Source organism: Nannospalax galili, unplaced genomic scaffold, assembly GCF_000622305.1.
Source record: "Nannospalax galili isolate Female #2095 unplaced genomic scaffold, S.galili_v1.0 scaffold636, whole genome shotgun sequence".
NCBI classification, from domain to species: Eukaryota; Metazoa; Chordata; class Mammalia; order Rodentia; family Spalacidae; genus Nannospalax; species Nannospalax galili.
Window position 1 is genome coordinate 1,723,565 of NW_008338112.1, and position 7,009 is coordinate 1,730,573.

A 7,009-nucleotide genomic window follows, 5' to 3' on the forward strand; every position below is an offset into this window, starting at 1 on the left:
CATAGTCTATTATAATTATTATTTATGTGTACTGGGCATAGGTAGATAGATAGTTGATAGATTGATAGATAGATGATAGTAGATAGATAGATAGATAGATAGATAGATGATAGACATAGATACATAGGAAAGCTATCTCATTAATCCACAAAACATTTATGCATTTATATTTAGGTACAGCTAAAAAAAGCCGCATGTCAGAATGTGTCATAAACTATTGAAACCCACATGTTAAGTTTTAAGCTACTTAAATTTCCTACCTGTCAGCCTTCTTTATTATGTATACATACTTATTTATTCCATTTACTGGTGTACGACATAAAATTTGACATTTTATCTCCACTGTTTACCTTCCTTCAATGAACACATCAAGTGTCAGGCTCTAAGGATACTCTAAACATAGACAATGCATTGGTTAACACAAGGAAATTATATTCTGTTGTGGAACTATAACTATCAAGAAAAAATATGGTGCTTTACATATTAAATTTATGAAAAAATGAGGAAGATGGAGATTGAAACTATTGGGTGGCAGCTGAAAATTACATAATCCATCAAGAAGGTATTACAGTTCTAGTCTTAAATGCACCCAAATATCAGGGCATATAGTTCCATAAAAACAAACAGTACTAATATAAAGACACAGACTGACTTCAGCACAGTAGTAGTGGAGGACTTCTTTACTCCACTAACAGGTAATCTAAACAAAGAACAACTGCAGTAACAACAACAACAAGAATCAGAGTTAAATGTGACATCAAAGATTGTGGTTCAAGTATCTGAACACTTGGTAAGTTGGTGGCACCATTTTGGGAAGGCCATGGAAACCCTGGGAGCTGTGCCCTTGCTGGAGAAAGCATAGCACTGGGGCAGCTTTAGAGTTTTTATCCATGCCCTATTTCCAGTCTGTCTCTTATTGTGCCTGCTTGAAGATGTGCTTTCTCAACTTTCTGCAACAGCTGCCTCCTGCAGCCATGCCCTCTACCATGATGGACTCTTTTCTGGAACCATGAGCCCAATAAACCCTTCCTTCTTTAAGTCACCTTGTTCATGATGTTTTATCACAGCAACAGGAGAGTAACTAATACAGAAGTCTAATATAAATATCAAATGTACTTAATGGGCAGCTACAGAATATTCCATTCCCAAATTGGAAAATATACATACTTCTTAGCAGTCTCCTGGCAGTTTGTATGCAATAGAACACATTGTAGGGCACAAAGCAAGTCTTAACAAACACAAGAAAATTAGAATAATGTATTATATTACATCTCATCTTAGCTGAAGAAAACTAGAAATCAAATGCAAGAGAAGCTATAGGGAAAAGTAATAAAATCTTATTGAGACTAAACTGCATGCTGTTGACTGATGAATGGATTGTTGAAGTAATCAGGAAACAAAATTTTAATATCCCAGAATGAAATGACTAGACAATATACTAGAGCCTATAGATATAATTAAACACTTTAAGAGAAAATTTATAGCTATGATGACTGTATCATCAATCAGAGAAATTCAAATAAATAAGTTACTGATATACCTCAAGATCTTAGAAAAACTAGAACAAGCCAACCTCCAAATCAATAGACAGAGTGAAATAATTAAGACTAGGGCAGAAATTAATAAAATGAAAATGAAAATAGTCAGTGAAACAAAGAGTTGACCCCTTGAGCAGATAAACAAGATTGACAAACTGAACAAAAACTAACAAAAAGAAAAATAGAGTAGATGAAAATCAATAAAATTCTGGGTGAAAAGGGTGTAACAAATACCAATGAAATTCAGGGGATCGTTAGAGCATACTCAAAAACTTATATTTCAATAAACTGGGAAATACAGAATGAATAAATTCCTAGACACATATTCCTTATCAAAATGAAGTCAAGAAACTATAAGCAACTTGAATAGATCAATAATAAGCAATGAGATTGAAGCAGTAAATAAAAGCCTCCCAAGTAAGCAGCCCAGGCCAGAAGATTTGCTGCTGAAGTTCACCTGACCTTTAAAGAACTCCAACGTGTCTCAGAGTATTCAGTGAAACAGAAGCAGATGAAGCACTAAAAATTCATTTTAAGCAGCCAGCCTTACTCTAATATTCAAAATACATAAAGATAGAACAAAAAATAAAATTTAGGCCAATCTCCATAATGAACATGGATGCAAAATTCTCAAAAGAATACTTTAAAACTGAATTCAATTGAACATCAATCATACCATTCATTGTAAACCAGTAATATTAATTCCAGAGATGCAGGAATGGTTTAAAGTACACACATCAATCAATATAATACACTACTACATCACCTCAGTTGTCTCAAGGATAGAAACCACATGACCATTTCAACAGTTGCAGGAACAGTCATTGACAAACTCTAACATCCTTCAGGATAAAATCCCTGTAACCCTATACTAAATAGGAAAAAACTGAAAACATTTCTACTAAAATCAGGAATGAGACAAGATGTCCACTTTCTCCATCTTTATTCAATGAAATATTTGAAGTCCAAGGTGAAAAAATAAAACAAAAAGAGTGCAATTAAGAAATGAAGAAATCAAAATATCCCTATTTGCAGACACTACGGTTTTATACATAAGAGACCTTAAATCCTCCATCAGAAAATTCCTAGAACCAATAAGAAGTTTTAGCAAGGAGCAAGACACAAAAATCAGTAATTTTTCTGTAAACTAATAATGGATATGCTGAGAAAGAAATCGGGAAAACAATCTAAGAATGAGCTTAACAAAGAAAATGAAAGATCTCTACAATGAAGATTTTAAAACATTGAAGAAACAAATTGGAAAAAAAACTCTAGAAGACCGAAAGTTTTCCCGTGTTCATGGATTCGTAGAATTAATATAGTAGAAATGGTAACATTCTCAAAAGTGATTTTTATGTGTAATACATCCCCACCAAAATTCCATTGACACTCTTCAAATAAAACAAACAATCCTAAAATTTATTTGGAAACACAAAATATCCCAGAGAGCCAAAGCAATCCTGGGCAAAACAGAACAATATTAAAGGTGTTATAACACCTGAATTCAATTTTTACTGAACAGCCATAGACAGAAAAATACATGGTGCTGGCACAAAAACATACACATAGATTGATAGAATAGAAGAGAGGACCAAAAATTAAATCCACACAGTTACAGCCACTCAATTTATGACAAAGATACAAAATATATTTTGGTGAAAAGTCACCTTCTTCAACTAATGGTGCTGAGGAAACTAAATATCCTCTGGCAAAAGAATGAAATCTTAGAACCTTATCTCTCATCCTATACCCAAAACAATGTAAAGCAGATCAAAGACTTTTGGTCTAAGAGTTCGAACACTGAAATGCAGAGGAAAACTTGAAACATTTAAAGATATGGACATAGGTAAGAATTTTATGCAAAAGAATCCAATCTCTCAAGAAATAGTGTCAATAACTGACAAATAGAATTTCATGAAACTTAAAAGATTCTTTACAGCAAGGAAGCAATCACCAGAATGAAGGGCGGTCTACAGAATGGGAAAAAATCTTCAGTAGCTTTACATTTGACAGAGGATTAGCACCTAGAATATATAAAGAACTCAATGTATAAATATTTAAAAAACCAAACAACCTAATCAATTAATAGACTCATTAAATGAACAGACATTTTTCAAAAGATGAATAGCAAATGGCCAGCAAACATGTGAAAAATGTTCAACATCTTTAGCAACCAGAGAAATGTAAATTAAAACATATTCAGATTTCAATTCACCCTAATCAGAGTGTCTAGCTTTATGAGAACAAACCGCAAATTGAGAATGCAAAGAAAAGGAAACACTTATTTACTGCTGGTTGGACTGTCAACCGGTCCAGTCAGTATGAAAACTAATTTCCATGGAGTTTTGCAAAAAGCTTAAAGTGGAGCTACCATATGGTCCAGCTACTTCACTCTTGGGTCTTTACCCAAAGGCTCTAAGTCCACTTGCACATTCGTGTCAATTGCTGAATTATCACAATAAGTTACAAAATGAGCCTAGGCATCTATCTACAGGTGAACCAGTAAAGAAAATGTAGTACACAATGGTGTGGATTTTATTCATCCACAAAGAATGAAATTATGTGATTTGCTAGAAAATGGATGCAGCTCAAAATTATATCAAACAAAATGGGTCAGATGCAGAGAAACAAATATGACGTTTTTTCTCATTTATGGATCTTAGAGTATATATAGATATGTTGGGGACTCCTGCTGTTTGGGTCGCAGTCTCTCCATGTCCAGATAGCCTAAGGGGCTCGGTGTTCTTATGCAGAGACTCCCCTTTCCAGCAGGGCGCCTTCTGCTCTCCTTCCTGGCTCACCTTTGAAGTGACCGTCACAGATACATGACCTCTGGCATAGGAACTACCAGGTTTTAATCAGGCATTGTCTGACAGCCTGATAGAAGCCCACTGCCACATGTAAATGGGGCATCCTAGGAGCACCTATCAACTGAGGCTTTTGCTACTGCCTCCACACTATAAATCTTCTGGTTTCACCCCAATTTTGCTATTGCCACCACACTATAAATCTTCTGGTTTCACCCGAATAAAGCGGAGCTGAATCACTGAGTCTGACTGAGCTGTATCACTGAGTCTGTCTGGACCTGTATCCTGTGTTAGCAGCCTGTGGTTCAGTCTCCCCGGAGGGGCGAAGATCTTGCTTTCGCTGTTCCCGCACCTCCCCTCATGATCCGGTGGCCAACGGATCACGTACACAGAGGGAGTGTCCGGCAGCTTGGAACAGAACCCGCCCGGCAGCTGACAGCGACCCTCAGAGCCGTCAGCACCTGGTAGCCGTGGAGAGCCAGGGACCCAAACAGTAACACGGCGCCCGAAACCCTTGCACCCCAGCCAACAGCTGGCGTAGCAGCGTGCAACCCGCCCCACCACAGCAACATAGATACATAAAATAATTTATGTATCTGACAACAGAATGGGAGGGAGATTAACAAAGGTTGTTGGAGTGGGTTGTGTTGGAGACCACTACCATGTTTGAACTCTGCTGAAAGCAAGATAGGCATACTTGCAAAGTCACCACCAGCCAAGGGTGTCTATGACAGCATAGTCTGATTGGCATGTATGCAGTCCAAGGTTCTGAAATATAGCATGCCTGATGTTCAGATTAGATTTAAAAAAAAGAAATCTGTGCCGAATTTTTTCTGAGTCTGTGTTACTTCACTTAGTATAACAGTTTCTAGTTCCTTATATGTGGATCCTAGAACCAGACTCTGATAAATAGGTATGCAACCAGACATAACTACAGGAACCAGGATAATGGAAAGGAAACAGGGAGGTAAAGGAAAAGAAATAACCTGAAAGAGAAGAACAGTAGGAAACAGGCCTTAATAAGGGAGATATGGATAAAAATTGGGTTAGTTTAAGGGAGGGGGCAGGGAAGAATATAAAAGGAACCTAGGGGATAAAGGGAAAGAAGGAGCTCAAGAGAGGTAGGACCACAGGAGAGGGTATTAGTAAGGGAGAAAGGGGGGAAATGAGGGTGCCTTATGTAGGAAAACTATGATAGAGGGGTTAGACAATGTGAGAGATAAACAGTGCCTAGCTAGTTTTGAAAACCAGAGGGAACCATATTATTCCAACAACCTACTGACAAATTATACATAGCAGATCAAGAAATATATGTCTACATACAGTTTATCTGAGAACAACTGGTCTTTGCCCAAGATTTATCTACATGACACACAGTAATTAAAAATACCAGACTGGTGGAACTAACCTTCTTGGGTGTTTAGCAGACATACTTTGAGGTCTATAATAATTTGGTCAGAGGGACATAAAGGAAACTTTTGCTCCTTGCCCTCCTAGGTTGACTAGTTCCAGGGGACTATGATCATCTCTAAAAATGTCCTATAATTGTGGTGGGTCACCTGAGGCGAGGAGACCCCACGAGATGGACTTGAACCAGTGTCCAGTCTACAAAGTGGAGGGTCAACACAGAAGAATCATTTCCTCTATGCTTCCAAGCAAAGCCAACTATGGTAGAGTAGGGCCTTTGACTTATCTTCATATAGGTGGAACTGGTAAAAGAAAGGAGCCAGGGCTCCTCTCAAGCCAATGTGACCCTGAGGAACAGATCCTCAAACAACCTTAAGAGTAAAAATGAATCAGTTTATCTGGACCAACTGTATGGCCTTAAACACCCAAAAGGAAAGTATAATCAAAGATTAAATAGGCCAACATAACTTCATAAGAGTCCACATGTATAGCTAAAAACTACATAACAAGCAACAATGCTAGACAGGCGATACTTTCTTTTGAGTTGTTGGCCAGGGTAGCCAAAGGAATTCCCAGATAGTAACCCAGCATAGAACTGGGAAAATTAACAGCAGACCCCAATCTTATCTGAAGGAATATAGACAACTGATTACTGCTAGATGAGGAACAGCTGACTCTCCTAAAACAAAGACCTCTAAATAGGCTGACTAGATTCACCAGAAGGGCAAGTAGTGGGGAATGGCTGGGGGTGCCGACAACTCAGCAGACAGTAGCAGGGCTCTAGTGGGGGGAGGGAGGCTATGGGAGAGTGCTACCTGGGAAGTGGGTATATAAATAAATTTTTAAAAAAGAAAAAAGATTCTTGAAAGCATAAAAATTTGCTCCTTAATAATTAGTAGATGTGAAAAACATTACCATTGAAATCTACCTGATGACTTTATATCCATGCTCAGATGCCAAGGAGCTCAGAAAGTAACCAACTGTGACTAGTAATAATCAGATATATAGAGATTAGAAAGGCATGTGCATCTTAGTGTCAATTGTATTAAAAATGAATTTTTCTGTATGAAATTATTTTAATAATGAAATGGAAATCCTTTTTAAAGTTTAAAACCTCATTTAATTTTATGTCTTATAGGGTTTATACTGAGTACAATATTGTATGCCTGTAATAATTCAACTGTAAACCTAAAAATTTACAGCCAATTTTGAAAGAGATGCATCTTAGCTCTGGAAATTGTTATTGACTATGTCAAT